The sequence below is a fragment of the Diabrotica virgifera genome, chromosome 1 (assembly GCF_917563875.1).
Source record: "Diabrotica virgifera virgifera chromosome 1, PGI_DIABVI_V3a".
In the NCBI taxonomy this organism is placed as follows: domain Eukaryota; kingdom Metazoa; phylum Arthropoda; class Insecta; order Coleoptera; family Chrysomelidae; genus Diabrotica; species Diabrotica virgifera.
In genome coordinates, this window is record NC_065443.1 from 242,633,150 (window position 1) to 242,656,162 (window position 23,013).

Consider the following 23,013-nt stretch of genomic DNA (forward strand, 5'->3'; position numbering starts at 1 on the left):
CCCTAAAATATGGCTTCAATCAGTCTTCATACCACTGCCTAAAAAGAAGAACGCCAAATTATGCCAGGACTTCCGCCTTATAAGTCTATTATTATAACATTCTGAAGCTTTTCTTGCGTATCATACAGAACAGAATAGATTATAAAAAATGTGATGAGGTCACCGGTCAAGAACAATTTGGCTTCAGGAAAGGTATGGGGACACGAGAAGCAATATTCTGTCTTCAAACTCTGGCACAAAGATACAAAGATCAGCAAGCAGACCTTTTTATCTGTTTCACAGATTTTGAGAATGCGTTCGATAGGGTGAAGCACAATACCTTGATAGAAAGATTGAATGACATCGGAGTCGACAAAAGAGATTCTACAATTATAGAGGCTATTTATTGGAATCAGACAGCAATCATAAAGACCAATGGTTATACGTCAAGGACAATTGAAATACAACGAGGTGTTAGACAGGGTTGTGTGCTATCACCCATACTTTTAACGTCTACTCTGAGGTAATATTTGCGAACTCTTTATCGCACCCTTCAGAAGGAATCAGGATAGTCAGAGAGTAAATAACATCCGCTATGCAGATGACACAGTATTAATGACTGATTCGGACCATAGTCTGCAGATACTGTTGGATAGGGTTACTGAGAGTTGTGAAAAAATGGGGATGAAGATCAATACTGCGAAAACCAAAGTTATAAGAATATCAAGGGACAAAAATTTACCTCTTCCAATAAATATGTGAAACACCAACAGCTTGAATACGTAAGCCAGTACAAATATCTTGGTTGCTGGTTCAACAATCAACTTGATTAAAAACAAGAAGTCAAGAGCGAGAATAGAGGTAGCCCGACAGGGGTTTATCAAAATGAAAAGCTTATTTTGTAACAGTAGCATTAATATCAGCCTTAGATGTCATTTTCTGCATTGCTATGTGTGGTCAATACTTTTTTATGGAACGGAGGCCTGGACACAACACAACACTGATGAACAAGTTGGACGCCTTTGAACTCTGGCTTTATAGAAGAGACTTGAAAATACCTTGGACAACCCACACCACCAACGAATATGTTCTGAGGAGAATAGGTACAGATAGCGAACTGCTAAAAATCATTAAAGTCAGAAAAGTTAGCTACCTGGGACACATAATGAGAAACGAAAAGTACCGCCTCACGCAACTGATCATCCAGGGTAAGAGTGAAGGAAAACGGGGTCCCGGTAGGCGCCAGATTTCATGGTTTAGAAATATCAGAAACTGGACCGGCCTTGATTCAACATCTTTGTTTAGAGCCGCATTGGACAGAGACAGATTTGCCAGTGTAGCCGCTAACCTCCACTAAAGGAGAAAGCACCACAAGAAGAAAAACTTTCGACTTGTCATGGTGATGACATGTGAGCTATAAATTACAAAAAGAGTTTTGACAGAAGTTTGAATTTTTAAATGTCAAAATGGTGCAATGGTGCAACTCACTCGCACTCACATTGATAGCTGCGTCAATACGCTCCTAGCGCTCATTGTTAATAATTAAAAATAACCGCTTAGTAATAAAATAATAACAAAAATGTTTTCAGTATCTTGTTTGGTCGAAGAGGACCTCTTTTTTAGTAAGTTTGTGCAAAAAAAATCGAACTGGAATAATTTACCTAACGGGGGCGACGATACAGGCTAGACTAATTTGAACATATTCAGTAACATTTAATTTCTAGAATCGGCTGTTTGTGTGAATCAGAATCAACTTTTACTAAATGGCATTGGGAAGAGTATACTTTTCCTAGTTGGAGTCTACTTTTACTAGTAAATGTTGAATATAAATCTTCATTTTATATTTATAATCAAGTTTAACTGAAACCAGCCGTTAGAGTCGACTCCAACTAGTTGGAGTCAACTCCAACTGGATAATCAACTTGAACTGTAACATATATAAGGATGCAGATTTAAATAAACATATTTTGGAATACATACAGGATAAACTAGTATCCCGACTGCAGGTAATAGTTAGTGAGACAGTAAGCCAACAACATAAGCTGCTTGTTCTGGACATCGAAGTAAAAAGCGAAACTAAACAAAAATATCGGGGAGGACCACAAAAAAGCAAGTGGTGGCTGCTGAAAGATGAGAAAGAAGGTCTATTCAGGAGAAGAATAGTAGAAAAAATATGTTGGAATGTGAACGGAAGCCCTAATACAATTTGGAGAAAAATGGCCTGTAGTATTAGAGAGACTGCTATTGAAATACTTGGGAAAACGTCTGGAAAAAAGTTTGAGGATAAAGAGACTTGGTGGTGGTCAAACGAAGTACAAGGAAAAATAAAAGAGAAGAGAAAATTATATATAAAAAGTGGCAAGAAACTAGATTCGATACAGATCTTCAAAACTATATGGTGGCGAAAAAGGAAGCGAAAGTAGCAGTAGCAAAAGCCAAAGCAGAAGCGTATTCAAACCTATACGATCAACTTGATACCAGGGAAGGCGAAACGAAGATATATAAAATCGCCAAACAGAGAGCAAAGAAAGCGAAAGATTTTAATCAGATTAGATGTATCCGAGATGAAAATAATAAAATACTAGTTCACGAAAGGGATGTCAAAAAGAGATGGAGAAAGTACTTCGACAGCTTATTAAATGAAGAATTTGACAGACAGCCTGTAGAGGCAACGGAGACAGTAGCAGCAATGGTCACCAAAATAACCAACGAGGAAGTGGCTCAAGCGCTTCAAAAAATAAAGAAAGGAAAAGCGGTAGGACCAGATGATATTCCTGGGGAAGTATGGAGAGCATTGGGAGAGACAGGAACAAGGTGGCTAGCAGGTCTATTTAATAGAATTATGGAAGTCGGGCAAATGCCAGACGAATGGAGAAGCAGTATACTGGTACCTGTTTACAAAAACAAGGGAGATATACAACAATGTACAAACTACAGGGCTATAAAACCGCTTAGCCACACCATGAAAATATGGGAAAGAGTAATTGACAGACGGATACGTGAAGAGACCGAAATATCCGAGAATCAATTTGGCTTTATGCAGGGTAGATCAACAACAGATGCAATTTTCATTATAAGGCAGTTGATGGAAAAATACAGGAGTAAAGAAACAAACGCTTATATGGTATTCATTGATCTTGAGAAAGCATATGATAGAGTCCCTCGAGAGATTCTGTGGTGGGCACTCAATAAGAAAGAAGTCCCTGGTGAATATGTAAAGATTGTGAGGGATATGTATGAGGGAGTAACAACTAGTGTTAGGACAGGTGTGGGAGAGACTGATAAATTTCATGTGAAAGTAGGATTGCACCAAGGCTCTGTGCTTAGTCCGTATTTATTCTCATTAGTTTTGGACCAGATAACAGCGAAACTACAGGGTAACATTCCATGGTGCTTAATGTATGCTGATGATGTCGTGTTAGTAGGAAATAGTGAAAGAGACTTAGAACAAAAACTGGAACAGTGGAGACAAGCTCTGGAGGAAAAAGGTTTAAAACTTAGTAGGACAAAAACAGAGTATTTGGAATGTTCATTTAAAGATGGAGCTACTACAAATAAAATGGTATCTTTGGATGGTGAAATGATTGTGAAAAGCAATAGTTTTAAGTACCTAGGATCGGTATTACAGAGTAATGGAGAAATAGATGGAGATGCATGCAGTAGAATTAGGGCTGGATGGATGAAGTGGAAAGAAGCGAGTGGTGTGTTGTGTGACAGAAAAATTCCAATGAAGCTGAAGGGAAAATTCTATAAAACAGCCATAAGACCGGCTATGATGTACGGAACTGAATGTTGGGCAGTGAAAAAGAAAGAGGAACAACGAATGCATGTGGCGGAAATGAGAATGCTTAGATGGATGAGTGGAGTGACAAAGAACGATAAAATTAGAAATGAGTATATTAGGGGAAGTCTAGGTGTGCCCCCAATTGATGCCAAAATGAGAGAGCATAGGTTAAGATGGTTTGGTCATGTTCAACGTCGAGACGTTAATCACCCAATACGAAGAATAGCTGAAGTGCAGGTTCCTGGAAGGAGTAGGAGAGGAAGACCAAAGAAGACCTGGGGGGAGGCGATAAGGCAGGACATGTTGGTAAAGGGTATTAACATTGATATGACCCAAGATAGAATTGTGTGGAGAAATGCAATTAGGGAAGCCGACCCCGCATAAGGATAAGGCAAAGAGAATGATGATGATGACAGGATAAACTAGTTAGAAAAGCAGAAGCACTAGTAGGAAATCGCATGGAATTAACGACATGGGATAGTATAAAGAAAGCATTACAACAATGTTTCGCAGATAGACGTGATTTAGACTGCTTAATGCAAGAACTGACACGAACAAAACCATATAAAAATGAAAGCCTCCATAATTTTGGAACAAGGATACAACTCTTAAGAAGTAATGTAGCCCAAAAAATAAGTAACGATACTAGTATAGAACTTGCAGATAAAGTATGCCAAATTAACCATTGTGACAAGATCGCACTAAACACTTTTATTGCGGGATGTACAGGTGTTCTTAAAAATAATATGCACCTTAAGAAACCAAATTCTCTTGAAGATGCCATTGCATATGTCGACGAGTCTCATAATTTTGAAAATTTATATGGATATTCCAGTAATAATTTTCCAAAAAATAATCATAATTTTAAGCCACCCAATTCTTTTAATCAATCTAACAGGCAAACTCAGCCTCACAACTATTATCGACCCCTAAGTTCGAACCCCACACATCAAAACCAAACAAATCCAAACTTTACTTATCAAAATCAAAACCCTTTCAATTCTAATTATTTTAATCGTAATCAAGGTTGTCAAAACCAAAATCCTTCAGGAACCCGACATTTTGAAAATCATTCCACATCTCAGAATCGTTCCACAAATTTTCGACCAGAAAGTAATGTCTTCAGGCCCAACCGAATTTCTAGTGATAGGTTGCCTAAGCCACAACCGATGGAAATAGCATCCAGAAATACGTTGAATTCAAACGCTAGATCAAATTCCAATAGATACAATAATTATCGAAAAAATTATTTCCCAAGAAGAATTCCTGATACTATAGCTGAAGAGCTATACACAAATAATTATCAAAACGAAAATATTAATTCAAGAGAACCTCAACATGGTAGTCAATTTGCCTATTTTAGAAATCCTGAGTTAATGATCAAAATTTTTATATGGAAGCATTGGAAAGAAAACCGTCAACAGAAATATATTTCAATAATCCCCTACCATATATTGAAGTAGGAAATTCAAAAATAAAATTATTGATTGATACCGGTAGTGCCAGGTCCTTTCTACGACCAAGTATTGCCAACAAATATTTTCCTAATTGCATCTACCAGTCAAATGTAGATATAAAAACTGTTCTTAATAGTAAGACTATCAAATATCAAGCCGAAATACCAGCATTTCCAGAATTCGGAAGTGACTTTTATATCAATTATATCCTATATGATTTTCACGAATATTTTGATGGAATCTTAGGATTAGAAGATATGATGAGAATGAATTTAGTTATAGATTTAACTAATAAACTAATTTATAACAACAATGTAATGATACCGATTAATTTATATCATCACAAAATGACGAGTAATAATATAAGAGAAGAAATGTATAATAATGAGAACAGAAGATACAACAAAAATCAACATAGAAGAAATAATGGAAATAAAAGCAGAACATATAGAGGGTATAATAATTATAATGCAGGAATATATAATCAAAATTATGGTAAATATAACGATAATGGAAGAAGATATTATAATAATAATGATAGAAGGTATAATGGAAATAAAAGAAGAATATATAGACGATGTAACAAAAATACGAGAAGAACATATAGAAGATATAATGAAAACAAAAGAAACATATATAATCATGAAAATGTTCTAGACCAGACTTCAAGAAATATCATTGCAACGAAGAATACGAAGCCATAAGTAAATTATGTAATAAGGACAGATATTATTTATACAAACTCGGAACGCCCTAGGTTTTACGATTAAAATAAAGCATAAAATAGATTTAACTAATGATACCCCATTTTATACAAAAAACTGTAAATATCCAGAAGTTTTAATTAATACATTAGACAAAAAATTAGAAAATATCTATCCCCATATTCGATCAAAAAGAGGCCTAATTGATGGCATAGGTAAAGTTAATAAATATTTATTTGGAAACTTAGATTCAGATGACGGAGATAGATATGATAAAGCGATAGAAGTCCTGGAAAATAATCAAAAACATATTATCCATGAGACGAACTTACAAATATCTTTGTATAAAAAACTAATCGGTCACTACAACAAATCTTTAGCCACACTTTGGCAAAACGAAGAAAAACTGCAACGTAACTTACAGAAATTCCAGTTAGAAATCCAAAACACTATAAATAGTTTAGGAAACTATATTACTTTTCAAGGTACCATAAGTCAGATAAATTTAGCTTGCCAAAATATGATAGATTTTATTGAGAATATCGCAAACGGAATTATGTTCTCCAAATTAAACTCATTGCATAGTTCAATTATTTCAAGTAAGGAAATTCAAGACATGATTGAATGCCGATTCACATTCACATGAGTGCCCAAATTCACATGAGTGAATTTGCACAGTATTTATCAACCTTCTCAAATCCCAAAATTTACAAATATTTTAACATATTACATGCTATTAGGGACACAAGTAACTTTTTCAAGTTCAAAACTGATCTTTGCTACTCACATTCCTATCCTAAAACCAAAAGTCCTTGATTTTTATCATATATACCCAATAATCCAAAAGAACAAAATGTATACTCCCACATACCCTTATTTGGCACGAACCTCCGACGAAATGCACCTACAAAAAGACGAATGCCCAATTTTAGAAGAAATATATTATTGTAAAGAAGACACCATACTACAAGACAATTGTACCTTACGTTTCCTCAATGGTCAAAGTTCAACCCAATGTTTTACCACAGAAGTCACTCTTCAAGAATCCATTATCGAACAAGTAACCAATAATGAAGTATTGATAATGCCATCCACATCTGAACGAGTCCAATCAAAGTGCAAGAGAGACCAAATTTTCGAAGTCCACAGTCGATCTCTCATCAGTATACCAGAAAATTTTGAAGTGACAATCAATCAATTGAAATTCAATAATAATATCAAAATACACAGAGGGAGAGCTCTAGTTTTACCAAAAATAAAATATTTTTCTACAGAAAATCTACGAAAAAATTCCAAAGCCATAATATTACCAAAATTGATTTTGAAAATCTTTACGCAATTAATAATATCGCGAAACAATTAGTACCAATAAGAGAAACAAACACTACATTGCATACAACTCCATTAGTGACAACCTCAGTCATAGCAGTTATCCTAATCCTGATAATTCTATATATTATTATTAAACAAAGAAGACCAAAGCAACGGAACGAGAATGAAATAGAATTATAAGAAGATTTCGGCTTTGAAGAAGAAGATCCAGCAACCAGCAACCAGCATCCCAAAAATAACTCTATTATTTTTCGGTCTCAGTGAGGGAGGAGTTACGCCACTGGATTCTGCAGATTCTAGGATACTAGAATCTGCACAATAATACCTTATAAATAGAGAGACTTTCATATCAATATAGCTTTTTGTTACTTGTATTCAACTTTTGCTTAACTTTGTTCAGTTTTGTTTAACACTTCTGTTGTTTCACATTTCGAAAATAGTTATAATTTATATTTTAAAAATAAAATACTTTTTTAAAAACTCCTTCTCGAACATCAAATACATAATTAGCAATAATTTTTTTGTTTATCTTAGTCTGAATACGGTTTTATAAAATGGATATGATAACTTTACCGACATATTGGCGTATCAAATCTGTATTGTCATAGCTTGTGCGTTTAGACAAATAAAATAATATATTATTTATAGTCACAAGTGTATTTACCCAATTACAGATAATTTGCTGGAGAAACTAATTTTCTAGGAACCCATTGTTTTTAAGGCGTTGTCAGATAGTGTTGAAGTAGCGGTTTGATTGGAATTATCTTTTTATCAATATATACAAATTTTTAAGTTTAACATTCTCCATTCTAATATTGTTTATAGAAATATACATATCCTGTTTTGATATTTGTTGATCTTTATAGACAATATAGATCCAGTAAGTGAAGGCACTAATTTATTCGAGATGCTACTTACGAAAACCTCCACCCCATCTTTTTTGTAACCCGTTATAGCACGAATTTTTGTTTTTTTAAAAAATTTTCTGATATAGACTTGAATTTTATTTTCACGATAAATTAATAAAAAAATCTACCTATTAGACAAACCTTGAAAAAAAAAATTGCCAGATATAACTTATCAATGAAACAAAATAATATTAAGGAGTAAACAGTAGCGATCAACACTCAACAGGTAGCAACAAAATATAACTTCGGGAGATAGTATCATAAACTTTGACAACAGTGGTAATCTTTGACATTATCTAAGATTAATATTTTGACAATATCATAGTCGCGCTAAATGGAAGTAGTAGAAAACGATTTTATTATTAATAAATAGATATTTATAAAAATGGGTGAAAATTTTATGTTAAGGTAGGTATTTAGAAAGGTGTTTGCATGAAATATCTAATAATAAACCAATAATAAAAAATCATTTTTTGTTGTGAAGCGAAACAAATTTCGATTTTCGCATAATTTTGGCACGGTTTTTAATGGACTTTTTCTTGGAAGGTTTCACTTTATTTTTCGTTTGATTTATTTTTCCATTTTGTTAAACTATTGATAATATTTTTAGAATAAAAAATCCTCCTAAAACATTATATACTCGCATTAGAATTCGAAATATTTTTACGTAAAATATACTTACCTACCTACATATAACTAAAACTCACAATTAACCACAAACTATTCTTTCAAAGAGGCCAACAACTTATACAACAACAACAAATATATGTAATAAATTACCTATCAATAAACACTACTTTCCTGTTGTTTCCATTAAACAACAAAAACGAATTCTTAAATTAACAGACTACTGCACTGAACAGATATCGATAAAGATGACAGAACAGATTAGAGAAAATCTGACGCAGGTTTGTCAAAATAACAGTGATAATTTCTCTATGTTGCCTAATTAGTTATTTAGTTATAATATGTTCGATTTCTTGTTAGAAATAAAAAATTTTAGTAGTTCCAGGATTACACAAAATCTAGGCATGGGATAAAAAAGTTTATTTAAAGAAAGTTTATTTTTGTTTTCTTCTTAATGGGGGTACATGCTCCTTTTTTCAATATTTTATTTAGTTATAGAGTAATTTCCACGTACTAACATATTTCTGAAATTGGGCTGTGTACCGCCATTCTTTATTATATTACGTATATGTGTACCAAATATCTCGACAAAATATTCAAAATTAGAGCCGCAATCTTGGAACGCGTTTGTTGCTACCTGTTGATCGCTACTGTAGCCTCTTAAAATAAAACGTTTTCTGGACTTTCATGCCTCAGCACATACTATGCAGTACAAAACTACAAATACCAGTGCCTTTTATTACAGCACTGTTGTCTGATTTTACTGTTTTGCATATAGCATCGGGTATTGCCGATGATTACAATGCGATGCGATGCGATAGGGTATTGCCGACGATTACAATGCGATGCGATGCGATAGAGTACAATGTTTGTTAGAAATAAAGAATGGGTATTAGTCTAAAGTCCACTTTACATCAACAATAAATTGAACAATAAATTGACAAAGTTATTCAAGGCCAAATTTGACGTGTTAAAGCACACTTTGACATCTAAGTTTGTTCGTTATAAACTTCACGTGAAGAAAAAGAAAATTGTTCTATATTTTCATTTATTTGGCGTGAATTCAGTGTCACCAACCTGTGTCCATTTGGCGGGAAGTGGAAGTAGAGCTTTTTGTTTATTATTATTTGTTGAGGTTGAGTCTTTCATGTTCATGACAACCTAAAAATTTTGATTGGAAAATGCATATAAGATAAGGGGGTGGGAAAATGGAAATTAGTGGCTTTTTTTTTGCAGTTCTGTCTGTTAGTTTTGCGTTTTGCTCTGGCTGGGTCTCTTTTGTTTAAACAATTATGTAAGTATTATAAAAACGTTTTCAATTTTCTGTATTCTTTAGGAAACGAATTATTTATGCATATTATTACCTGTAAATAGTAGTACATACCTATTTCTTTTGATTTTTAATTGTAAAGAATAGAAAATTACCATTCATTTTAATTTTTTAGAATCAGCTGAAAGTGGTCTACAAAAAAACCAGGAAGGAAACGTATTATAGCCTTGTTGTGGCTATGAAAGGCAAAAGAAAGCTACATATAAAAAGTGTATTGACTAGTTGGAAGAAACTCCACATTGTCGATGCATAATAAGATATTACTTTATAAACAAATATCAAGACCTAGGAATGGAACCTGGATAATATAGTCATCAAGAAGATAGCAGGAAGTCATGAGCAACAACAACTTCATAAGTATGAGAATATTGAGGAAATCCACACGCCTCGATATCTACTACTGGACAAACTAGAAGATTGAAGAGGACAAAGCCTTTTGAACTAGTTTGAGTGATAGGTGATAGTGAAAAGCAGAGCGTAGTGCTTGTGTGCCTGTGTATGTTAGAATAGTGCACGATCTTGTTAGATTAGATAAGAGACGCTATGGGGTAAGCTCTTCATTTTAAGGAACAGTAGTAATTTAGGTTAAATTAAATTTGCTCATTGGTCAGTTATGACCAGATTGTAATTCTCTGATGTTTGGCAAAAAGGGCTTAAGTCAGAATTGCACATCAATAATGTTTTGATGATTTCTGGACCATAAAAAAAGTGTTGCAGACTTAAACTGTATGTACCAATAAAAAGAGCCGATTTTTCTGGTCCAGAAATCATCAAAACATTATCGATGTGCAATTCTGACTTAAGCCCTTTTTCCCAAACATCAGAGAATTGCAATGTACAATTCAATACAAATGAATCATCATCCTAGTGATGATTATGGAAAAAAAATATATGACAAGATTTTGTGCAATAAAAATGTTTATATTTATCAAGGATGTATTATTTGGTATGGCCACATATACTTCTGGTATATCGTCGGTGATGTGACAATACCTCCTATCTGCTTTTTCATGAATTTTGTAGGAGACGAAAAACCATTTTTAAGGTCATCTCTGTTTTCACATATAAATTTTGACATGTTTTGTAGTAAATAGGTAATTGAATTTACTACAAAACATGTCAAAAAATATCATATGAAAACAGGAGGTGACTGTAAAAAAAGTTTTTAGTCTCTCTTACAAAACGGTTAACAGAGGTGACAGTTAATAGAGAGACAGATAATCGAGGTTCCACTGTATAGTGAAATTTGGACACCCGACACCCCATACAAATTTTATGGGGGTTTTGTTCGTTTAAACCCCCCCCAAACTTTTGTGTAAGTTACAATTGAATTAATATTGTGGTACTATTAAACACAATGTTTTTAAAACTTTTTTGCCTCTTAGTACTTTTTTGAAGTCAGTTTTTATCGTGATATTTTGAATATTTGTCAAATCCACCACATATTTGTATATGGTTAAGTACGATTGTAGAGACTAATAATATGAAAATGTATTTATGATTTACATTTTTAGGTATATTTTGAACCATTTTAAAAAGAAGCCATATCTTGATAAAAAGAGCTTTATCGAAAAAATAGAAAGAGGTAAAAAAGTTTTAAAAACACAGTGTTTAACTAATGGTACCGCAGAAATAATTTAATTGGAACGTACCCAAAAGTTTGGGGGGGTTAAAGGGAACAAAACCCCCATAAAATTTTTATCATCATCATCATCATCATTGGCTCGACAGCCCTTTCTGGGTCTTGGCCTGTTCCAGGATTCTTCTCCACTCTGATCTGTTTCGTGCTTTTTTTCTCCAGTTTTTTATTTTTAAGGTTTTTATATCATTTTCTATTTGTTCTAAATATCTCAGCTTCGGTCTTCCTCTTGTTCTTTTTCCTACTGGCATCTCTTTGAATATTTTGTTTGGTATTTCGCCTTCTTCCATTCCTTCTACATGTCCCATCCAACGCAGCCATCCTATTTTAATGAATGTTATGATATCCGGATCCTGGTATATTTCGTATAGTTCAAAGTTGTACCTTCTTCGCCAAATTCCATTTTCTTTTGTGCCCTTATATATGTGTTGCAAGATTTTTCTTTCAAAGGTGGCTAGCAATGTTTCCTCTCTTTTAGTGAGTGTCCAGGTTTCTGAGCCGTATGTGAGTACCGGTATTATTAGGGTTTTGTATATTTGGCATTTTGTTTTCCTTGCGACGTTGTCTGATCTTAGTTGCCGAATTAAGCCATGGTAACTTTTATTGGCAATAAATATTCGCCTCTTCACTTCCTATGCTACGTTATTATCAGATGTGACTAGGGATCCCAAGTATGTAAAGTTTTTTACCCCCTCAATGTTGTATTCTCCTATTGTTATATTTTGTGGCTGCCTTATTTCTGTGTTTTTACTTACCTGCATATATTTTGTTTTGTTCTGGTTGATTTTAAGGCCACTATTTTGTGCAGCTCGTTCTATTTGATTGAATGCCTCTATCATTTCCCTTCTTGATCTTGCGATTATGTCAACATCATCTGCAAATGCTAGTATTTGCACGCTTTTATTAATTATTGTTCCTCGAGTATTGACTGTTGTGTCCCTCATTATTTTCTCGAGTACAATGTTGAACAAGATGCATGATAGAGCGTCTCCCTGGCGTAGTTCCTTTTTCACATCTATTGTTTCCGTTAGTTCGTTTTTTATCCGGATTTTACTTTCTACTTTTAGAGATTCTTTTATCAGTTCTATTAGTTGTGTTGGTATATTAAATTCTTTCATTGCTTTTATTAAGAATTCTCGGTTTATATTGTCATATGCGCTTTCGAAGTCTATGAAGAGATGATGTGTGTCGATGTTATGTTCACCTGTTTTTTCGAGGATCTGTCACAGAACAAATATCCGGTCTATTGTTGACTTCTGTCTACAGAAGCCACTTTGGTACCTGCCAACTATTTTTTCAGCGTGTGGTCTAAGTCTTTCATAAATGACGTTGGACATTATTTTGTATGCTGCATTCAGCAGCGTGATTCCACGGTAGTTTCCACATTCTAACTGATTCCCTTTTTTATGTAATGGTACAATAATACCACTATTCCACTCCGCTGGTAGCTGTTTATTTGACCATATCTTTGTTATCAATACATGTATTGTTTTCTGTAGTGCGTCTCCTCCTTCCTTCAGTAATTCCGATGCTACTTGATTTGATTCCGGTGATTTATTGTTCTTTAATTTGTCTACTGCTGTTCTAATCTCGGCTATTGTTGGTGGACTCTTTTCTCTGTTGTCTGCTTGGTCTAATGGTATATCAGGGTTTGTCTCACTCCCATCTCCTTCAAGCTTTTCCGTAAAATGTTCTGTCCATCTTCTTAGTATCTCTTGCTGTTCTGTCAATATATTACCTTCCTTATCTCTACACATCGTCGTTCTCGGTTTGAAGTCTTTTCTGCTTTTGTTCAGTTTCTGATAAATGTTTCTTGTCTCTGTCGATCTACTTAGTTCTTGCAGTTCCTGAAGTTCTTTGTTCACATATTCTCTCTTTTTTCTTCGGTGAGTTTTCTTTTCTTCTTTGCGTAGTTGTTTATATTCTTCCTCTGCTTGTCGGGTTCTGTGCCCCTGTTGCATCAGTAAATATGCTCTGTTTTTTCTGTCTGTTATAATCTGACATTCTTCGTCAAACCAGTCATTCGTTCTTGTTCTTCTTTCTTTACCTTCTATGCCTAACACTTCTTTAGCTGTCTCTTTTATGATTTCTCTGCACTCTTCCCACTCCTTATTTGGGTTTTCATGTTTTGGTCTGTTTTCTAGTTTGATGCTTATCTTTTCTTTATACTCTTTATTTTTGTTTGTTTCTTTGAGTCCTTCTACCTTGTAACGTTCATGTTTAGAGCCTCTTTCCTTTTTGATGTTTGAAATTCTAGCCCACATGCCCTAATGGTACTACAATAATAATTTAATTGGAACGTACACAAAAGTTTGGGGGGTTTAAGGGAACAAAACCCCCATAAAATTTTTATGGGGTGCACAAATTTCACTATAATTTTTCTTTAAGATGTTACTGCAATAATATTGCTTCATGTCCATTTTCCATAAAAAATCTAATAGTTTTCGATATATTCGAAAAAATCAATTTTCATTTTGTATCTTCAAAGGGCTGTAACTTTTTTTGTGTGCATATTTGTACTAAGGTAAGTTAGGTTCATTCAAATTATTTTTGGTCCCAGAATATGTGATTTAATTTACGACCAATCTTTTCGGGACACCCTGTATAATAAATGGGATTAGCTGGCTTAAAAATTCATAATCTACGTTCTGTAGAAAATATACAGTTTTTGGTTTCTTTTTAACTAGATCTTAATATCTAACCAAGCATTTTAAGACCTTTTTATTAATTTTTCGATGATATATTCGTGTTTTTAGTTTGTTCAAAATATTCTAGATGATTGTACACTATAATAGATAGCCAACTAAATAAACACAAAAATTTTATTTTTGTTACAGCCTGTATATAAGTTTACCTATATATACAGTGCATTACGCACCACCTTAAAAATTGGGCATTTTTGATGTCTCGAATTTCCTAAACCTGTTGTCCCATCTAAGTGATTTTTTTATAATAATATAGCCTGAGGCTATAGGTTACTTCCTTATGCTTGTCATGCACGGGGAGCTATACTGTAATATATATTATATCAAATCGCTCTCTATAGTAATGAGTAATGAGTGAGCCTGCACATACGGAACCATTATAGCCACTTTACACGATGCAACTAATTGCGCAATTAATTGCACAATTTCTTGCAGCAATAGAAATTGCATCGTGTCATACGCGAATTGCACAGAAAAGCTGCAACTCCTTGCTGCAAGAATAAGTTGCAGCTAAATAGAACATGTCCTATTTTTCATGCAATTTTTTCTGCAATTTGGTTATATTTTTAGTAACTTTTAAGGCTACAGTGTTTGTTTTTACTTTTCTGCTGTCAACAAATAAAAGATTTTGATGACATTGAAATTCTGCCATCCTAAATTTCAAACCAAACAGTTTAGTAACAAAACTAGAGGAACTTTTTACCAATTTCACGCTTCACAGATAATATTATTCTGGTGGATAACTTTAATTATGCAAAATAGGGATTAAAAAAAACTATTTTATTTCTTACAACTTGTTTAATTTTGTAAATGAATAATATGTATTACATACTTGGATTAGGTATTAATTGATTTTGTTATACTTAATACATAATATTTAGAATTTTCTCAAATTATAATCTAACATCTTAACTCTACTCAAAAAATTACATTTAATTTGTAAAAACAAACATAACCTAAAATTTATGCTATTTTGTCAAAGTTCCCTGTCTGCCATAGATTTATAATACTCTAGATTGCGCCTTACGATCTTAAAATGGGTGACGGTTGCGACAGAGATAAATGAGCCTATTTGGTCGGTAGTCTCTTTCTAATTCAAGGGGAGTATTGACGACGTCACTATCCTACTCGGTCGTCGAGTATTTTAGATGGTTTGACAGTTCGAGCGGATGGCGACGAGAACTGGTCGTTTGTCTTCGGACGTGGATAATCCTGGTTCGAATCCCATACCAATCTTTACTTTTTTTATTTTTAATTTAATCAATATTGCGTTGATTAGATATTATTACATCTCTAAAATAAATCTATGCAAAGAAATATATAACAAATAAGAAAAACTGTGTAGGTACCTATAGATTTTTAAAAATATAAAAGCCAATGTTATTTTTTTAATAAGTTAATGGTAGAATAGTATAAAGTAATTAAGAATATTCGTAAAAAATTACCAATAATTAATATCAACATAATTACCATCGATTTATTAATTGAATCGGTCATTTCAAAAACAACACGAGTCACATATTCCTAATTTTAGAGAAGAGCAAAGAAAACTTAAATATAGTCGAAAGATGGATGAAATGGATGACATCAAAATTCAGAGTTATATTGTAGTTTTGTTCCTAATGTTTTTACTGGACTGGTGTCGTTTTTGCACACAACGTTTATCTTAAAGGAGTCTATTCCTCTCAAAAAGTTAGTTTCTCAAAATTGTGGACTTTGCTGTTTTTGAAATGACCGATTCAATTATAAGTAATTAGACATTATTTTTATTTACGAAACTATTGTTACAATTTTTTAAAAAAGTAGAAGCAAAACAAATATTATTCACATCATTCGAATAAGGACGAATTTATATTAATAACGAATGACTTTTATTTTACTATGCAGTTCACAAATATGTATTCCAATATTAACTTACTATACATAGGTACATTTATTATCTGCTAGATTTACTTAGCTCCATTTTTCAGATGTAAAAATATCTAATAAACGCAATATTGAGTAAATAAAAATAAAAAAGGTAAAGTTGGTATGGGATTCGAACCACGATTACTCACGTCCGAAGACCAAAGACCATTTCTCGTCTCCACCCGCTCCAACTGTCAACAAATATTACTCGATAAAGTGGGATAGTCACGTCGTCGATATTCCCCTTAAATTAGAAAGAGACTACCGACCAAATAGGCTCATTTATCTCTGTCGCAACCGTCACCCATTTTAAGATCGGAGGACGCAATCTAGAGTATTATATATCTATGCTGTCTGCAGGCTCACTCATTACTATAGAGAGCGATATGATATAATATACATATATTACAGTATAGCTCCCAGTGCATGACAAGCTTAAGGATGTAACCTATAGCCTAGGCTATATTATAAAAAATCACTCAGATGGGACAACAGATTTAGAAAATTCGAGACATCAAAAATGCCCTATTTTTAAGGTGGTGCGTTAATTTCTTGGAGAAGTGTATTGTAATTTAATGTAAATAATGTAATATCCAATAATTGTAATTTAATATAAGATGTAATATAAGTTCCTTAAAAATATATTTTTTATTTCCCACCATACATTCTCCACAGGTCTAAATATCGATGCTAGACGTCCACCGGAGGTCCTCTCAGGACGTTAGATGGACGTTCGGCAGCAAGACATTGGACCAAACTGGGACGTCCTATGAAGGTCCAATTGACGTTCACTGAACGTCCCCTCTGACGTTAGGTGGACGTCCATTGGACGTTTGGCAACGTGGCATTTGGACCAAAATAGGACATCCTGTTAAGGTCCAATGTACGTCCCTTCGGACCTTAAGTGGACGTCCAACGGACATTCGATAGCGCGACATTTGGACCAAAATAGGACGTTCCTTGGACGAAAACTAACCTCCCTAAAGTCCGTGAAGGACATCCTTGTGCTATTAGGGATGTATCTATGTAGGTATATAGTCTCTTTATTCTATTATATTCTACTCTATTTCAAACCTATTCTATATAAGTATCTACACATTACACCTATTATCATCATCATCATTCTCTTTGCCTTATCCCTATGCAGTGTCGGCTTCCCTAATTGCATTTCTCCACACAATTCTATCTTGGGTCATATCAATGTTAATCCCCTTTACCAACATGTCCTGTCTTATCGTCTTCTTTGGTCTTCCTCTCCTACTCCTTCCAGGAATATGCACTTCAGCTATTCTTCGTATTGGGTGATTAACGTCTCGACGTTGAACATGACCAAACCATCATAACCTATGTTCTCTCATTTTGGCATCAATTGGTGCCACACCTAGACTTCTCCTAATATACTCATTTCTAATTTTATCCTTCTTTGTCACTCCACTCATCCATCTAAGAATTCTCATTTCCGCCACATGCATTCGTTGTTCCGCTTTATTTTTCACTGCCCAACATTCAGTTCCGTGCATCATAGCCGGTCTTATGGCTGTTTTATAGAATTTTCCCTTCAGCTTCATTGGAATTTTTCTGTCACACAGCACACCACTCGTTTCTTTCCACTTCATCCATCCAGCCCTAATTCTACTGCATGCATCTCCATTACTCTGTAATACCGATCCTAGGTACTTAAAACTATTGCTTTTCACACTCATTTCACCTATTATATTATATTTTACTTTATTCTATACTATATATCTATTCTAATCTATCTATATATTTCATTTAATCTGTTACATTCTGTTTTAAATCAAATACTTTATTAGTAAGTATCTACATATATATTACATCTATTCTATTATATTCTACTCTATTCTATTTCAAGTTTATACTATACTATATATCTATTCTAATCTATCTCTCTATTTTATTTATTTTATTAATCTGTTCTATTCTATTCTGTTTCAAATCAAACACTTTACTCAAACAAAGAAACAATGAAACAAACGACATTCAAAAGCTTCTAATAAAAAAATCATTGCATGGTACTACTGAAAATATTGACATTTTTACAACATTTATTCCAAGTCCCTTCAATTTTTTTGAGGACAAGAAAATTTTGCTTTCAAGAAATTCACGAATTTATTGACGTCAAGTTAATAACGAACAAATATGGATGTCAAATTGTGCTTTGAGAACACGTCAAATTTGGCCTTGAATAACTTGGTCAATTTATTGCTCAATTTATTGTTGATGTAAAGTCCACTTAAGATCCGAATAGGAGGTCGAGAATCTGCTTGCCGGATGAAACATCTTTTTTATTCAATTTCATACATAGACAAACACGACCAGCATGGGTTGCCTATCAAAATCGTGGCATAGCTATCCTTAAGGGGAGGCCGTAGGGGTTGAAATCAACATTTCAAGCACATTTTTGTGAATTTTGTTTGAAAGTATGATAAAATTAAAAATCCACAAGGAAAAAGTTTTCCTGCAGTTGGCTGTATACCATGTAATACAAAAACACCAAATCATGTATAAAAGGTATATTTAAAATCCCTAAAAAGTCTCTCTCCAACAACAACAACGGAGGAGGAGGAAAAGAGAGAGATCTCTCTCAACAACAACAACGGAGGAGGAGGAAAAGAGAGAGATATGCAAAGATTGAAATTTTGACTACGATTAAAAAAGCTGTCGGTTATACTCACGTAAAGTTGATAGGTACATCCTAACCACCAAAATATAGTTTTACAAAAATATGAGGGTCAGAGCCCTATAAACATGATCCGTTAAGGAAACATCAGTTTAAAATGCCAAATAAAGCATGGATGCCAGGTAACATCTGAGCTGTAGTGTGACTTGATTACATGGTGGAAGACAGGCAGCAAGTGACAGTGACAAAGAGTTGGATGTAGACCTCCGAACGTTGACAGGACAGAAATGACAGTTCCACAGGAAGTTGAAAAATTAGCCTGTCATAATTAAAGACTATGGTATATAGATGTTAAAACTAGAAATGATGTAACAACACACTCCATTGTGAAAATTGTCATTCAAAACTCAGTAAACTAGATTTTGTAATTAAATATTTTGTTTACGTATACTGTCAGTGGAGGTAGACAAACCTCATTACACAGATTTATTGACAGTTGTTAGTATTTATATAAGTTTAAAGAGAAAATCACAATGGGGGTAACTGAAGTGTGAAATGTCTTAAGACATTTAATTACAAAATCTAGTTTACTGAGTTTTGAATGACAATTTTCACAATGGAGTGTGTTGTTACATCATTTCTAGTTTTAACATCTATATACCATAGTTTTTAAATATGACAGGCTAATTTTTCAACTTCCTGTGGAACTGTCTACATCAAACTCTTTGTCACTGTCACTTGCTGCCTGTCTTCCACCATGTAATCAAGTCACACTACAGCACAGATGTTACCTGGGGCATTTTGAGAATATTTAAAACATCCATGCTTTATTTGGCATTTTAAACTGATGTTTCCTTAACGGATCATGTTTATAGGGCTCTGACCCTCATATTTTTGTAAAACTATATTTTGGTGGTTAGGATGTATCAACTTTACTTGAGTATAACCGACAGCTTTTTAACCGTAGTCAAAATTTCAATCTTTGCATTATTTTATCTGGTTATATTCATTTTAGGCACCGATGATGACTGGTAAACCAGTCGAAAACTAGTTATGTATTTGTGATGTAGCCCTTTTTAGGGATTTTAAATATACCTTTTATACAGGATTTGCTGTTTTTTTTATGATAAAATTATTTTATTTTTAAATTAAATAAGCGTATTCAATATGATACAAAGAATACTCAAACAAAAATTCAAGGAAAAATATTAAAAAATAAGCCAACGGTGGCAAATTTTTAAAGACACCTCGAAAAAAAAAAACTGGATTTTGCGGTGGACATCCGACCTTATCATTGGATCATGGTAAACAAAAAATTCAAAAAGATTTTATTAGCTTATATGTTTATCGAGATAACTCTGTCTAGTTTTTTTTATAACGATTTTTGACTTTTTGGTATCACTAAGAAATCAAAACAACGATTATTTTTGCATAAAAAGGGTGAAAATCAACATATTTATTATTGTTAAATAAAAAATAAGCATAAAACATAAATATATCGACAGGGTTACCTCAAGAAATGTCAAAAAAAATATATACAAAATTCCAGGTGAGTCGGTCAAGTAGTTTTTGAGTTACAATGTCTACAGCCTTTGAAAAAAGCAGTTTTGAGGAAAAAGCGTTTAAAGTATTATCAACTTTTATTGTCAATTTCTTTTTTGTCTGTCAAATCATAAAATGATGCACACCGAAATATGTTTTTGAATCGCGGAGTAATTTACAAAAGAAAATGAGAACAGCTGTTGACCATTGTTCATTACGTTCAAGCGTGCTGACGCGAATCTGCTGCAAAGCGAGTCGAAGATAGGGATATTCAACACTATCTCCCTACCTTCGACTCGCTTTGCAGCATCTTCGCGCCAGCGCGCTTGAGCATAGTGAGAAACGGTCAACAGCCGTTCCCATTTTCTTTTGTAAATTACCACGAGATTCAAAACCATATTCCGGTGTGCATCACTTTACGATTTGACAGACAAAAAATCGACAATACTTAAAAGCGTTTTTCTCAAAACTGCTTTTTTCAAAGACTGTAGACATTGTAACTTAAATACTACTTGACCAACTCACCTGGAATTTGTACATATTTTCTTTAGACATTCCTTGAGGTAACACTGTTGAGATATTTTTTGTTTTATGCTTATATTTTCTTTAACAATAATAAATATGTTGATTTTAACCCTTTTTTCTGTAAAAAATTTCGTTGTTTTGACTTCTGAGTGATACTAAAAAGTCAAAGATCATTAAAACTAAAAGAAACTTGACAGCGTTACCTCGAGAAACATAAAATAATAGAATAATAAAATCTTTTTTATTTTTTTGTCTACAATGATCTAATGATAAATTCTGATTTCCATAGCAAAATTCATTGTTTTTTAACGCTTTTCATTACTTCAATAGTTTTTGCATCAAATCTTTAGACGTTAATTTGACTGACTTTTTTTTTAATGCAAATGAATGAAAATTTGCAGACATATGCATTCGCGGGAAAAATACACGAATATTCAATAAAAAATTATGTTTATTAATTGTTTAAATAAAAAAAAAACAATTTTAATGGAAAATGCTTAAATTCTCTTGTTTTTTACAATGTAGAAACTTGAAACTTTTACGGATTGTAGCTAATGATATGAACTATACATAATTTCACTTTTTACGTTAATTGTTTACGTTATGCTTCATAAATAAACAATAAAATTTCAAATTTTGAACGCTCATATATTTTTTTATATATATCTCCGCGTTTATTCGTGTCAAATTTCAATACGATACGAAACAAAACTTCAACCAAAACTCGAATTGAAAAAATTCGTGTTTTTATCGTAGTCTTAGAAAAACCGCCGGTAGAGACGTTTTGTGCTGCAATTAACAGTAGAATTCGTTTTGTCGTATTATTTAATTAAACACTTTTCTTTAGTTCTATCGTTTGGGTCAAATTTTTGGAAGTTAATTTGACTGCCTTTTCTTCAATGCAAATGACTAAAAATTTGCAGACATATGCATTCGCGGGAACAATACACGAATAGTCAATAAAATTTTTTTTTGTTTATTAATTGTTTAAATAAAAGAACGATTTTAACGAAAAATGCTTAAATTCTCTTGTTTCTTACAATGAAGAAACTTGAAACTTTTATGGATTGTAGCTAATTATATGAACTATACGTAATTTCAAATTTTACGTTAATTGTTTATGCTTCATAAATAAACAACAAAGTTTCAAATTTTTTGCCGATTCCGACTACTTTTCATGTTTGTACATCATATGTTTTATACATATTTTGATAAACATAACGATATATTTTAATGTTTGAAAAGTGTAAGACTAAAAAGTAAAAAATAAAAAAATATGAAAAAAATATTTTCAAGAAACGCTTTTCTTTAGTTACGAGTGAAAAAAATTAAACATAAAAAAATCAACTAAAAAGCAAAAAATAAAAAAAATTGAAAAAGTCTAACACGACTTTCGTTAAAGAAAAGCGTGGGCGAAAACCGTTTATTCGATGAATAGGCGCCACGCTTTTCTTTGACGAATGTGTTAGATTTTTCAATTTTTTTTTTTTTGCTTTTTAGTTGATTCTTTTATAATATGTTTAATTTTAGTCACTCGTAACCAAAGAAAAGCGTTTCTTAAAAATATTTTTTTCATATTTTTTTATTTTGAGGTGTCTTTAACAATTTGCCACCGTTGGCTTATTTTTCAATATTTTTTCTTGATTTTTTTTTAATATTCTTTGAATTATACTTAATATTCTTGTTTAATTTAAAAATAAAATTATTCTCTCATACTTTCAAAAAAAGAATTCACAAAAATGTGCTTAAAATGTTGATTTCAACCCCTACGCCCCCCGTTAAGGATAGCTATGACAGGATTTTGATAGGCAACCCATGCTGGTCGTGTTTGTCTATGTATGAAATTTAATAAAAAAGATGTTTCATCCGGCAAGCAGATGGGTACATTTCGACCTCCTATTCGGATCCCGTACTATAGAGAGCAAATAATAA

The 23,013-nt window shown here is 33.0% G+C and overlaps 2 protein-coding genes across 4 annotated transcripts in view; one reads left to right on the plus strand and one right to left on the minus strand.

The window, feature by feature from the left end:
• Positions 1 to 23,013, minus strand: part of LOC126883081 (calpain-9-like) — a 425,026-nt gene that overhangs the window by 164,210 nt on the left and 237,803 nt on the right. The gene's annotated exons all lie outside the window — the stretch shown is intronic.
• The window catches only part of LOC126883093 (uncharacterized), a 70,335-nt gene that overhangs the window by 8,048 nt on the left and 39,274 nt on the right, over positions 1 to 23,013 (plus strand). The window lies entirely within an intron of this gene.